This window comes from Archocentrus centrarchus, chromosome 5 (assembly GCF_007364275.1).
Source record: "Archocentrus centrarchus isolate MPI-CPG fArcCen1 chromosome 5, fArcCen1, whole genome shotgun sequence".
Taxonomy (NCBI): Eukaryota; Metazoa; Chordata; class Actinopteri; order Cichliformes; family Cichlidae; genus Archocentrus; species Archocentrus centrarchus.
Window position 1 is genome coordinate 35411499 of NC_044350.1, and position 14608 is coordinate 35426106.

Here is a 14608-nt window from a genome sequence, read left to right on the forward strand (position 1 = left end):
GAAGCACAGGACTGACCCAGCTCCCCTCTACATCAACGGCGAGCGTGTGGAGAGGGTCCACACCTTCAGGTTTCTCGGTGTCCTCATCTCTGCTGATCTCTCTTGGTCAGATAACATCACAGCTGTTATCAAGAAGGCTCAGCAGCGACTTCACTTCCTGAGGGTCCTCAGGAAGAACAACTTGGACTCAAACCTGCTGCTGACCTTCTACCGCTCATCCATTGAGAGCCTGCTGACGTACTGTATCACAGTATGGTACGGCAGCTGCACTGAGGCAGACAGGGTCAGGCTTCAGAGGGTAGTCAAGACAGCACAAAGAATCGTTGGCTGCCCTCTCCCCTCCCTGATGGACATCTACACCTCCCACTGCATCAGCAGAGCCAGGAACATCATCAAGGACAGCTCACACCCTGGCTTTGACCTGTTTGACCTGCTGCCCTCTGGCAGGAGCTACAGGTGCATCAAAGCCAGAACAAACAGACTCAGGAACAGTTTCTTCACCAGAGCAATCACCACCCTGAACTCACACACTCACCCACTGTAACTGTGCAACACCCACATCTCTGTGCAATATTATATCATTTATACTGAACAGTATCTAACATTCCTATATTGTGTAATATAAAGTATTCATTCACTAGTGCAATATTCATTCACCAAGTGCAATATTCATCATCTTCATTATTATATGTATACACGCATTTACTTTCTTACAATGTACAGATGCACCAATGTATGTATATATTTTTATACATTCTATTTTTTGTATATTTTACACATTGTTTATTTTCTGTATATCTCTTGATCATATTGATTATACTAGATTATAATACTTTTATAATATTTTTATTTTCATTTTAGAGAGTTTGATTTTCTGTTACATGGCACTGAACAGGAGTGGCCCTCCAATCTCATTGTACATCCTGTATAATGACAATAAAGGCATTCTATTCTATTCTATTCTTTTGCAATAAACTGTATATGCATTAAGACTTTGTCAGCGAGGATTTTTTCTCCAAGAACACATCCACTCAAGACACAGCATCATCCTTTATCCAACATATCTACTCTCCCTCCTCTCCAAACGGCTCAGCCTGAGCTGTCCCTCTGATGGACTCCTGTCCATCCTGCTCTCTCCTTCTGTCACAGATCACCCCTGACACCCGTCTCCACCTGCTCCACCCTGCCTGCCTCTTCTTCACCTGTTTTGTACACTTTCTGTTCTTTTGGATGGTTATTTCATCTCATCCACCCTCTGCTCCTTGCATCTTCACCTTTCCACCCGTCTCCCTCTCTGTGTCACATGTACAAATTACTGAGCAGGTTGGATGGAGACAGAAGTTGGGATTTTGGCTCTGTGTGAAAGATCCCACAGGACTGGGAACAGTGCACACGTGATAACTGTGATGCTTCTGGATTAGTCCTAGACCACCAGGAAATTATGGAATTATGGCCAATTATGGAGACTTGTGCCCCCCATACACACACACACACACACACACACACACACACACACACACACACACACACACACACACGCACACGAACAGCTGACCGCTGCTTTGTTTGTGTAATCATCATTTTTGCTGCCTTTAATCTCCAGATATGAAATGCATTGTTCCCTCATTCTGACCTGGAAATGTCACAGTGAGGGAACGACGGTGCGTTTAACCTGTGGGCGGGGCTCCCTTGGCGGCGTGCACCACCGCTCTGCCCTGTGATTGGTCAGTTCCGCCATCTGTCAGCAGGGTTTAAAGGCATGGGGCAGATTAAAGTAGATTAGGATGGGCAGGGAGGGACAGAGATCGCATGCTGGAATCAGACTCTGGCCGCCACAGCGATGGCTTCGCTGCGGAGACGCTGCTGCATCCTCCTGCTCTTCCTCCATCTGCGGTGGTCTGCCTGCCTCCACCAAGGACCTGCAGACAAGTAGGTGGAGAGACACAAACAGTCCAGGTGTGTCACCTTTATGACAGTGGTGCTGTTTCTGAGCTCTCCTAACTTCCTAATCTTTGATCCGTGATACTATCCTCCACCTTTCTTCTCAGCAGACCTCTCACTGGATTATCGATGCATTTGTTTGACCTGAGCTCAAAGGAACGAGCGCAGCATCTTTTCCAGCAGATGCTGCTTTCACATCCAGCACACACAGAATAACACCATCATCCTTTTGTACCTGTGTGTGTCCGTGTGATTAAACTAAGTGTTGCAGGTCCCAGGTGTGCGACCACACAACAGTCATCTGATATAACGGAATAAATGAGCAGACAAGACAAGGTTTGGCTGTTGCTGCATCGCTCTCTCGTAGCAGAATAGCGCGAGAGCAAAACAGCGTATCAGACAGCCGCCTGATGTCCAACTGCCACCTACTGACGGTTTTTTGGTATTGCCCCACAGAAAAGTCCATAAAGACTAAATCAAAGTCCCTTAAGGCCTTTTATTATATACATATCTCAGCGAGAGCTGGAATAATTATCCTGAAACTATTGACCCTTATACTATGTAATGACATAAAAAAAATAATGTGACCACATCTTTTGTGGGTCACATAAGCCCCACATTCACTCTCCTTTTAGCTCCACCAAAGCCTGAGAATGAGATACCTGTTTAATCTGGAAACAGTGAGCTGGAGCAGACAGCAGCCGTTATTTAACGGACCTAAAAAAGGCTGAAAGAGCTGCAAATCTCATAAACAGGCCCCCAGTTACGTCATTAAGCGCAGTCCTAGTGGCGCTATAAACATCTACTGAGCGAAAATGTGTCTGTGGAGAATCATCAGGGGTCCAAACCTCCGGCTTTCTGTAAATCAATCAGGTAAAACAGCCAGTTTTTAGATAAGAAGTAAGCGGGTTTTCATTAAGTACTGATTAATGGGCCATGTGTAACGCTCTCTCCAACCAACCAGCGTCATGCTTGTTTTAGTTTCAGCTTCTTTCTCTGCATCAAGCACAGCTGATACTTTGGGGGCTAAAAATAGAGGATTTTTCCAAAAGTTGAAGGCATTAAATTGTCCAACTTTACAGCAGAAATAAGCACTTTCGCAGCCTGATAGAGTTTCCATGTTAATAACACCTGTACAGGGAGACAATACTCATATTCAGCTAAGGGTTCATTGGGGCCACAGTAGTAATAGTTTGGTGGCCCTTTCACACCTAGGTGTGATTTTTCACACCTAGGTGATAAAAAAGCCTTGCGCGTGCATGTGAGGTGCGTGTGCGCGTGCGTGTGAGGTGCGTGTGCGCGTGCGTGTGTCCGTGCGTGTTTGCGCTGACGTGTGATAATGACGTATACGGTATCCGTTCAAATCAGCTGATCTCATTGTCTCTCCTTACAAGGGGTCTTTTTCCCAGACGGACATCAAAGAGGTTCAAACTCACAAGACAGTGGCTAAATAAAAATACAAAGGTGAATAATCTAATATCCGAGCCCACCTGTGGTGCATAACGCACACAACACAGTGCCTAAATTAAAATACTATGGCTAAATAATAGCCGTATATCCTCCTCAACAGTAGGGTTGTTCATTTACATACAGTAGGTCTGAGGATCCCGGTCTACAGATCAAAGGGTTATGACGTATGTCTCCACCTAGCGGGGTGTGTCTTAAGTTATAGGGTGTGTATATAAGAGCGTACGTACCTCACTTCTTCAATTGACCACCGGCATATACAGCTTCGGAGAGAATTTGCGACAGCTAGCGATCAACCAACCACCCATCTAAACTGTCATGACGTCCTTCAACCCACTTGCCGGAGTGAATCCGTCTGACCCTTTTGGAATCAGGACCGACTTCGGAGGTACGTCATCAGATGCGCAGATTGATGGGCGTCCTCGCAAAAAGAAGCATGATGAAGAGGTTGAATTTAAAACAGATTACCAGGGTGTGAACGGGTACGTGTATTCAGCTAAATATAGGGACGGTAAGGTGATGCTGTGTGTGAATTGTGGGGATGACGAGATTTGGGGCGTTGGTGGTTCACACCATATGTCTATTAAAAACTGGAGACTTTTTCGCACCGTGGTCGGGCCTGACCTGGACCAGACTGGCTTCCCCGACATGCTGTATGCATCCCAGTGGTATTCACCAACAGGGCCTGAGTTGTACAGAGTGGAGGCTGATCGTTACAACCGACCCACCGAGGAGTTTATTTTTTTGAGTGTTTGTGAAGACAGGGAGAGGGTTATTGCATCCAGAGGAGTCGAGAGCTGGAGATTAAGCCCGTATCCTACCACAAAAGCTGAGCGCATGAGTTGGTTTAAGGACTTGTTTTTTATCCAGTGGGCAGATTGGAGAGCTGTGCAGCGAATGTTTAAGGAAGTCGATGCGTTTATCAAGAGAGACAAGCTCAACAAGGGTTATGAGAACGTTAGAAAACGCCTTGTTTTTGATGATTTCACCCTTACTACGAAGACTGCTGAGCCTTCTGCCTTGTGTAGGCCGAAAATCATCAGACTGTCAGACTACTAGGGATAAAAAAATAAACAAATAATGGTACGTTTTTAGTGATTTGTATATATATATATATATATATATTACATTACATTAATGTTGGATACATAACTAATGATGATTTTTTTTTGTTTTTCCAGACATTAAAACAGCATCATCTGTTACACATTCACATCCAACACAGATGTTGACCATTCCTCCTCCTCCTGATTCACCACCTCGTGCACCATCATCCCCACCCCACCCGTGGGTAGTGGAGCTGTCAGACGAGAGTTTGAAAAACGTCAAAATCGCCACAATTCGTCTACTGACGTGCGCTATACGAAAGTATAGAGAAGAGGTGTGTTACGGATGTATCGTTAACCATCCGAGCCAAATGCAGCATGAATGCATATGGGAAACCCCAGAGTTCTATTTCGCTACACATTATGATGAGATCGTAAAGATATTGTGGACCCCAAGATTCATCCCGGCGGTCAGGCTCTTTCTCTGTGCCACAAGCAGCCTGTGGGAGTCACGCAACGAGCTAACAACACCCGTAAATATCATTCTAACTGAATTGTTGCCTTCAGCAAACATTGAGCAGGCTATGAATGACATATTCTTACCTCTGATGAGTGAAGATGGGGATGCATCTGTTAAATACGCCCATCTAGGAATGATAGAACACTATTGGTCTGGAAGACATATGTTGTAACATAATCAGTGCATATTTGTTGTTGTCACCCATATGTTTGAAATAAAAACGTGTGTTATTTCATACAGACTGTTCATTTTACCTTTGCATTCATCATGGAAAACGCTCTGCGCAAAATATATCATAACCACGCTCACCCTGCGGGGTTGGCTAGTGTGAATAAATTATACAATGGTGGAGTTGAGTTGCTTGATAAACCACCAACATACACTGAGGTGAAACAATATTTAATGACAGATGATACATATACTCTCCACAAACCTGCCAGGGTAAACTTTCGCAGAAACAGAGTATTGGTGAACGGGATAGACAAACAATTTCAGGCTGACTTGGTTGACATGCGTGAATATGCATGTGATAACGACGATGTGAATTATTTGCTAACCTGTATAGATGTATTTTCAAAGTATGCGTGGGTTAGGTGTGTTGAAACAAAGTCCGGACGTGCCGTAGCTGCTGCTTTTGAGGATATTTTGACTGAAGGTCGCATCCCTCTTAAAATTCAAACAGACAAAGGAACTGAATTCTATAACGCACATTTTCAAAAAGTGTTAGACAAATATAATATTACACACTTCTCAACACATACTGAAATCAAGGCCGGTGTCGTCGAACGTTTTAACAGAAGTCTGAAAACACGGATGTGGAAATATTTGACCTCTGCAAACTCTAGAAGATATATAAACGTCATACAGGATTTTGTACAAGCATATAACGGATCATATCATAGATCTATTAAAATGGCACCAAAAGAAGTGAATGCAGACAATGAGGAATTAGTGTTTAAAACATTGTACAAATCAAAGCCTGATGAGGTGTATGATTTTAAATTTAATGTGGGGGACAATGTAAGAATTTCAAAACTGAGAGGTAAATTTAGAAAAGGCTATGAACAGACTTATACGGACGAGTTGTTTACCATAAAACAGCGACTGGGGAGAAGATCGCCACATGTCTATATATTAAATGATCTTAGTGGGCAAGAGATCGAGGGAACATTTTATGAACAGGAAATACAGCATGTTATTATCGATAAGAATAAAATCTTTAAAATTGAAAAAATACTAGCTAGAAAAAAAGTGGGTAGGAAGAAGATGGCTCTGGTGAAATGGTTAGGTTGGCCGTCTCATTTTAATTCCTGGATACCTGAAAAAAGCATATTAAATGTGAAATAAAAACACGCAGCACAGACTACAACACAGCACTCTTTTTTAAGATTGTGAAGACGAATGATGGAGAAAAAGAATGGGTTTTATGTTACGCTACCATCAAATGCGTCACAGCACGTTTATCCAAATAATAAGATATGGAGTTTCAGAACTAAACTGGCTAAACCTATCGTTCTGAATGAGCCGTATGAAGTTGGTATTATCGAATTTCAATACCCTAGAATCTGGAACACCTTTTCAAAATCTGATGCGATGGTAGTCGTGTATGTCCCTAAAAGAAAATCAAATGTCTATGTGCACCTTCCCGTGGGATATTATGATTCAATAGCGCAAATAATAAAAGAGTTTTATTCTGAATACCTTAAGCTGACACAATCCACGGACTTCAGCATTTATCACAACCTGATTACAAATAGAATACATGCAGTAGCACCGGAAGGAGTTACTTTAACGTTTAAAGGTCGGCTAGCCGAAATACTGGGTTTTAATCCTGGAGAAGCTTTTACACTCTCTAAGACATCCAAATCCGCCCCTCATCCTGCTGACATTCACGGAGGAAGATATAATATTTTTATATACAGCGATATTGTAGATTACCAGCTGGTAGGCGACTCCCATGTACCCCTCCTCAGATGTATAAATGTAGCGAACGAAGACAGCTCCATACCCATTCTCACATTTGACAGACCGCATTACACATCGGTGTGCAAATCTGTTATAGACGATATTGAATTATCTTTGAAAGACGATCAGAATCAATTCATTCCCTTCATCTACGGCAAAGTAATTGTAAAATTACACTTCAGACCTGCGAGACATTATTTTTAAAAATAAAAAAAAATGTTGCGCACACCATACATTCATGACGAGACCAAATATCTCAACTACTATATCAATCAGGCTGGTGGAGATATGCCCGGATTCATAGGAAGCAGTGTACAATACGGTAGCGGATTAGGAGGAATCTTTCGCACACTCTTCAGGTTTGCTGTCCCGTTGTTAAAAAGGGGTTTTAATATTGCCAAGCCTCATCTTAAATCTGCAGCCACGGGGATCGTATCAGATGTGGTTTCAAACATAGCAAGGCGTGTGGGGTCTGAAAAACAAGAGGGAAATGGGTTATTGGTTTACACATCTAAACCGTCGAGATCCCCTCCCACTTCACACAGTCGTCACACCAAAACAGCCAAGAAACGCAAAACATGCTCCTCCTACTCCTCCTCCAAAAAAAGAAGAAAAGCAGTCAAAACAAGAAGAAGCACCACTTCAAATTCGGTTTTTAAAGGGAGAGGACCTGTGAAAGACATATTCTAAGATTAGATAATCATGTCTCTCATCCATACACAATCAGCTGATTGCTTGAAGTCTGAGCTGGACATTTTTACAGTACCCTTCACACAAACGTCAATTGAAAAATGCACATTTATTGAAATTCCTCCCCTGTCGGCAGTGACAGACAGTGGGCCTCTTGAGTTTTTTATTTCATCAAGCGGTGAAGATTATCTGGATTTGAATGATTCTTATATATTTATAAGAGTCAAAATAACAAATGCTGACGGCACGCAGTTGGATAATGCAGCAGCAGATACTGTAAATAGTCCGGCCTGTTAAGGTTCAACACACAGGCACATCATGTACATTGTATATAGTGTTATTATTAGTAGTATTAAGGTTAATATTGTTTGTTGATTTTATATATATTTATATTCTTTTCTTAGTGTGAATTATTATATTTTTACTTATATTTATAATAACTGCGGCTGCTGTTACACCCAAATTTCCCCTCTGTGGGACAATAAAGGCTGTTTCTTCTTCTTCTTCAGATGTAGGATTTATAAATTACCCAGGATGCACGCTCTTCTCTCAACTAGATATAACGTTGGGAGATCGTCTAATAACTCAATCGTCAAACACCTATCCGTATAGAGGGATAATTGAATGTTTAATTAATTACAGCAAGGATACATTGGACACGCAGTTTAGTACTGGATTGTTCTGTAAGGATACAGCATCACATATGAATGTGACGTCCATAGAAGGTGATAATCAAGGTCTGGTCGCTAGAGGGAGACACACTGGAAACAGCAGAATTGTGGAATTAATAGCACCAATTCACGCGGACATGTTTTTTCAAGATAAATTATTGTTGAACGGTGTTGATCTGTCTCTAAAGTTTACCAGGTCTAAAGATGAATTTTGTCTCATGACGGGTCAGAATGCACAGTACAAAGTTAAGATTATCTCAGCAAGTTTGTTTGTCAAAAAAGTAACAGTTTCCCCCACGATCAGGTTGGCACAGAGCAAAGCGCTGCTGCATGCAAACGCTAAATACCCTATAGATAGGGTTACGTTAAAAACATTCTCCATTCCGGCAGGAACACGTCTCAACACACAGGACAATCTATTCCTAGGAGCCATACCACAGTTTATCATTGTAGGATTTGTGGATAATGAGGCGTACACAGGCAGCTATGCACGGAACCCATTTAATTTTGAAAACTGTGCTATAGAGTTTATGTGTCTGTATGCTGAAGGACATTCATACCCAGCCAAACCATTTCAGCCCCACTTTCAGAGAGGTCAGTACCTCAGAGAGTATTATCAATTAATTCAAACCACCGGTCGTCATCTAAAGGACAGACCTCTGGCTATATCAAGAGAGGATTTTGGATCCGGATACACACTGTTTTGTTTCAACTTGGAAGCTGACGAAGGCCATTCTGGGAATGTATCCCTGATTAAAACAGGCAATGTCCGCCTGGAAACCAGATTCAGAAATCCTCTGCCGCGTACTATGAACCTTATTTGTTATGCTGTTTTTGACTCAATTATTGAGATATCAAACATGAGACAAGTACTTTTGGACTACTACTAAAGTAGACATGAATACTGTGGAATTAACCTCAGTCGTTAAAAGAATAATTATTAATGGGACCTATTTTCTAGGAGTATTTGCATGCGATCAGCTACCTAAAAAGACAATATCGACATTTCCCTGCATGGGAATTGTAAACACAGATCCATCATCCTTACCCGGACATCACTGGCTGGCTTATTATATCACAAAAGACAGACGAGGTTTATTTTTTGACAGTTTTGGTAACTCGCCAGACAAATTCCCACATGAGATAATAGACTTTCTAATGAAAAACTGTGATAATATTATATATTCTGGAAGACAAGTTCAGAGCTTCTTTACCACAACTTGTGGCCATCATTGTGTGTTTTTCTTGTATCACATGCAAAAAGGTGTATCCTATAATCAGTTGATTAATATGTATACTTCTAACCTTGTCTGTAATGATGCTATGGTATGTCGTTTTGTTAACAAAATACAACCTGTTTCTAAGTGTTTAGGATATAGCTTTGATTGTGTACAACGTTAATGCTATGGAAAACGAGACAATAAAGACGATGAAAACCACAGTTTGATTCATTTCATTTATTTTCAGAAAAAAAATATAAAAACAGCCTTATCAAGCAAAATATACAGACATGTAGAATGTTAAAAACAGTTTTATCAGACAATATGTATATATACAGGCATGTAGAATATTAATTAAAAACATTAAAAGAGAAAAAATCAAATAAAAGAGAAAAAAATCAAATTAATGAGAAAAAAAATCAAAATCCTTCCCAGATACCAACAGGCCTTCTCATCTTTTTAACCGTACTAATGGGTGTATGATCACTCTGCGCCCGTTTTCTACCAATCTGCGGATCATGTTTAAACAAGCCAATACTCCTGCGCACGTGTGTGTTAGGAAAGACAGAAGACGGTACGTTTAACCCTGCAAGTGTTTTTAAAAATACAATCCATCCGGGAGGTCTTGAATCATCAGAAACATTATGTACAGCTGTGACACTTTTAATTAAGTCGTAAAGGTGTGATCCTCTGACAGTTTGATTATCAAGAATAATTTCCCCACGTTCGTTCCATGATACATCTGCTGTACGCATCAGAGCAGATAGGATAATCTCTGCATTTCTCCTTCTCTTTTTGGGTATGTATGTCAAAACATCATTAGCAACCACATCGTCACTCATCTGCTGATGCTGTTCCTGCTGCTGATGCATGTGTAAAGGTGATTCATCAGGGAAAGACAGTGTCAACACATTCTTTTCATTCTGGCCTTGTTTCACAAGCGATAAATATCTTTGAAGAACAACAGAATACTTTTTAGCTTTTTCATATTCATTCATATCAGGTATTTGCAACACTTCAGACATAGCTTTGTCCAACTCATTTTGCACAGATTGTCTGATGGAAGAAGTACTTTGCTGTTGCTGCTGCTGCTTTAAAAACTCCATCTGGTGCTGGGGAACCAGATACATTTTCTGAGCGTGCTCCATATCATCTATTAGCTATGAGACTGGTAATGAATGGTATTGCAGCCCCTAATAAAGGGAGGAGAAATCCTCCAGATTGGTTGATGCTTCTTTTCTTACTATTTATTTTGACTTTCTTGTCAGCAATTAGTCTGATTATAGTCTTTTTCTTTTTTAGTTGTTTGTACTGACGATCACTGAGAGGTATGTTACCTTTCATTACATTAAGAGCTATTTCACACAGAGCGTTGATAAAATCTAAGCTAGCATTCTTAATAATTACACGCTGTACAGCCGGAGGGGATTTGTGCAACAATTCCAACAGAGATAAATTTCTACGTATGCGACTCGACATTTTTTCACTTCTTCAACCTCTTTTTAGGAATATAAACAGCTGTGCGATCAGGTAGCAAACCACTTCTGAGTCTTAAATGGTCAGGGGTCTTGCCTTTGTAATCAATGAGCATGAACCCAAAAGGCGTGGCAGTGGCGTCGTTAAAAGCTTCTAAAAAATATTTGATGTTACCGGGAAACATTTGTCTACCTAAAACTGAGATCTGACATTTATCCCTAGGATTGTTGAACAAAATTAAATAATTTGTGTTCAGAGAAATAGTTCTGCTTGATTTTCCCTGAATAAACAAGTTCTGAACTAAATAGATACAACTCAAATTCCTGTGATGGACATACTTGGTGAACACGTTTTGTACTTCCAAGTTATTGGCAGCGTCATTCATTAAATCATCTATAATAAGTAAGTTGTTCTTGTCTGGAGGTAGCAGAGTGTCGTCACACAATGAATCAGGGAGACCATTCACAAAATGAATACTTCTGATCTGAAGAAGTTGATCATATATGGGTTGCCAGCATGAGTAAATGTACACAATATTATCAATATTATGGGATATGATTGTTGATGCGTTTTCAATAATGGTCTTGACCGTATGTGTTTTACCACAACAGCTCGGCCCGCTAATTACCATGCTAAATGGATGTTGTAAGCGGGTATCAAAGCATAAATCAGGTTTAATATCCATACGGTAATGTGGTGTAGTCGCTAAGAACTCTCCGCTTATTATACACCACACGCACCTTTTTAACAGTGACATCATTCTTCAGATGGAATCCCTTTTTGTCTCTTTTGATGTTGTCAGAGACAGCTGTCACGTGTCCGTCTGTGTTCTGGTTTGCCACAAATGAACTGACTAAGCCTTTCAATGCATCATGCGTTACGATTTTAGAGTTTACGGCGTTCAGTGTTACACCTTTGCACTTTACCACTGTTTTGTCTTGATTAGTGCGATAGCCATAACATTTTGGACCCCCAGAAACAAACTCGACAATGTATTCGTCATCACCATGCTTACCGGTGGAGAGTTCACTTGTGAGGTCACCGAGAAATGGTCCCAGTGGGGGATTCCATTCACCCTCTCTTGATGTGAAAATGACAGAATCAGTGTCACAGTAGAGCACCCTATGTTGCAGACTGTCTAATAAGTCGTACAGCATAAGCCTGGCGTGTGCCGTTGTCATGGCACCAACAAACACGTTCACATCTCTCACTCGAGCTGTTCTAGCGTCAGCGTGCGTCCACTGCACCATGGCAACCTCATCAGAGATGAAGCAGAATTGCCGCACATCATACTGATCACTGAACATGAGCTGTGTGAAACGAGATGGATCAGTGATTAGCTCACACGTCGGCATGTTTGCTCTCATGCTGAAACGACCCCACAGTGAGTTCAAGAGAAGCTTGTTGCAGCTTCTGACCGCCTTGTTCACACGTATCTTTGAAGGGTCTAACATGATGCCTTCGTGCTCATAATACTGTTGAATGTAAGCCTCCTGATCTTCAGGAGTTTTGACATTCTCAGGGTATCCAGATGCTTCCTGCTTACATTTCAGGAAAGTTTTAACGTAGTCTTTAAAAAGTGAAGCAGACCTGTTAGGGAAATGCCAGACCTCGCAGATGGAGATGATTTTATATCCCTTTTCAACAGCTTTTTCGAGTTCAAACGATACCCAGACACCATCCAACTGACGTTCAGCGTCAGAGTGCCCACACACAGTCTCCTGATTCTCCTCTACAGCGCACGCTGCACACAGCGGGAACATGAGTTTATTGTGGCATCTGAATGGGAGGACGGGATGGTAGAGCCCTCTAGGGGGCAATACAGAGCATTTCACAAACCCAAAATATTTATCCACCGTGTCAAAATCTTTGTAGATGATGACAGGATGGCCCAGGGGATACGGTTTTTTAGACTGCACAGTTGGGTAGAGGCTTGTAAAGTCATAATAATGAATTTTTTCACCAATACCAACTTTGTGATACAGCTTCATCGCATTAGTACGCCCTCCAAACAACGCTTCCCTAGGATTCAGTCTCTCAGGCATTCTGTAGCTGCGCATGAACGCCATCACAGAGGGATCTGTCTGTTTCAGCTTCAGCCAATCACATTCCCACATCACCACCACGTTTAAGCCATGCCGTTGTCTCAACGATTCAACCTTCTGACAGAAAGTGTGGTACTGCTTGCCATACGATACTTTACACACAGGATTAATCTCACTCTCCGCATAACATCTGGGGCATCCGTGAAACACACAACCTGCAAATTCAAAGCATGTGCTTGTGTCTGTGTGAAAACCGTCCACATAATACGGACCGATAGGCTGCTCTCCTCCCCGAAGGGCATGCTTGATCACAATATTGTGCCTGCGGGCCAAATACTCCAACCACTCAATAGAGACGTTAGAGTACGTCTTATGTTGGTAAATGTAAGCGGTGTCGTGGGTGAGTGCGAGTGTGTTTTTTTGGAGAAAGTTTGTTTTATACACACCCATTGCATACGACGCTATGGTCACATGTCTGAACGGATCGAGCCCCGCACACTCCTGCAGAGTCTCGCGGTAAATCAGACAGGCCTTTCGCAGGACTTCCACATCGTTAACACAGTATTTGCGTATTTCATGCTGGAAGTCGAAGTGGCTTGTGTGCGTGGGCTGGTACCACTCCATGAATTTAGCTTTAGCAGATGCGGTCATGTTGTCATACCCATAAAAGGATGGATCAGGATACGGGCCAATATAAAACTCGTTGGCCTTAATATTAAATTTGTGAGGGAAATATCCCTTTTCCAAATCCTCGAACCCTAGTGCAGCTGGTGTTTTAGCAAGGCTCATGGGGAGGAAACTGAATGAATCAATCCAGCGTTGATCATAACAATCATCATGCATTATTATTACCCTGCTACCTCTCATTGTGACGGAAGGAACAATTCTTTGTCTGACAAAGTGTTCTAAAATTAAGTAACTGTCAAAACCAGATGCGTTGTGTGCAATAAACGTGTATCCACGATATTTTTCACATCTGTAATGCCTGATGAATGCGCTCACACACTTTGACGTGTTGTAGCAGAACTTGTTTCCCTGAATATCCATGGCACAGACGAAGTTTGCTTCATGTTTACCGTTTTCAAATCTGGTCTCGAAATCATAAAATATGTATTTATCATTAGGCTTTTGTTTGTCGACAGGTTGAATGAAACACAGGTGCTGTGTTTCATCCTGAGTTTTCGCTTCGTGACAGTGTGGACACTTCGCGGGCGTACAGACGTGGTGTGATTTCTTACTGGGTGTATACACGCTACAGCATTTGTCACAGTATCTCATGTAAGCACACGGTATCTTATTATGTATCGGATCAGGTGTTTTGTGGTATTGATGACAGATGGAAGACTTACAAATGCGTTTACAGTCTTTACATCTGATGGTCGGCCCGGATTGTTGTTGTTGTTGTTGTTGTTTACATGTAACTGTATAACAAACATTGCATGTCTCTGAACATTTATGTCTGAGCGGAGTTTCGTATGTTTTGTAACAAAGTTTACAGAAATACGAGCAGCCGAAAAATCCTGTGAGGTTTTCGATCAAATAGTAATGGTTATCATGGAGATACAGG

At 41.6% G+C, this 14608-nt stretch overlaps 1 protein-coding gene across 1 annotated transcript in view; it reads left to right on the top strand.

The window, feature by feature from the left end:
- The first annotated feature begins 1873 nt into the window (after positions 1-1873).
- LOC115780223 (V-type proton ATPase subunit S1-like protein) overlaps positions 1874-14608 on the top strand; it is a 40109-nt gene continuing 27374 nt past the window's right edge. The window contains exon 1 of the mRNA XM_030729310.1: positions 1874-1929. The gene's annotated coding sequence lies outside the window, so the exon portion shown is untranslated. The remainder of the gene's footprint in view (positions 1930-14608) is intronic.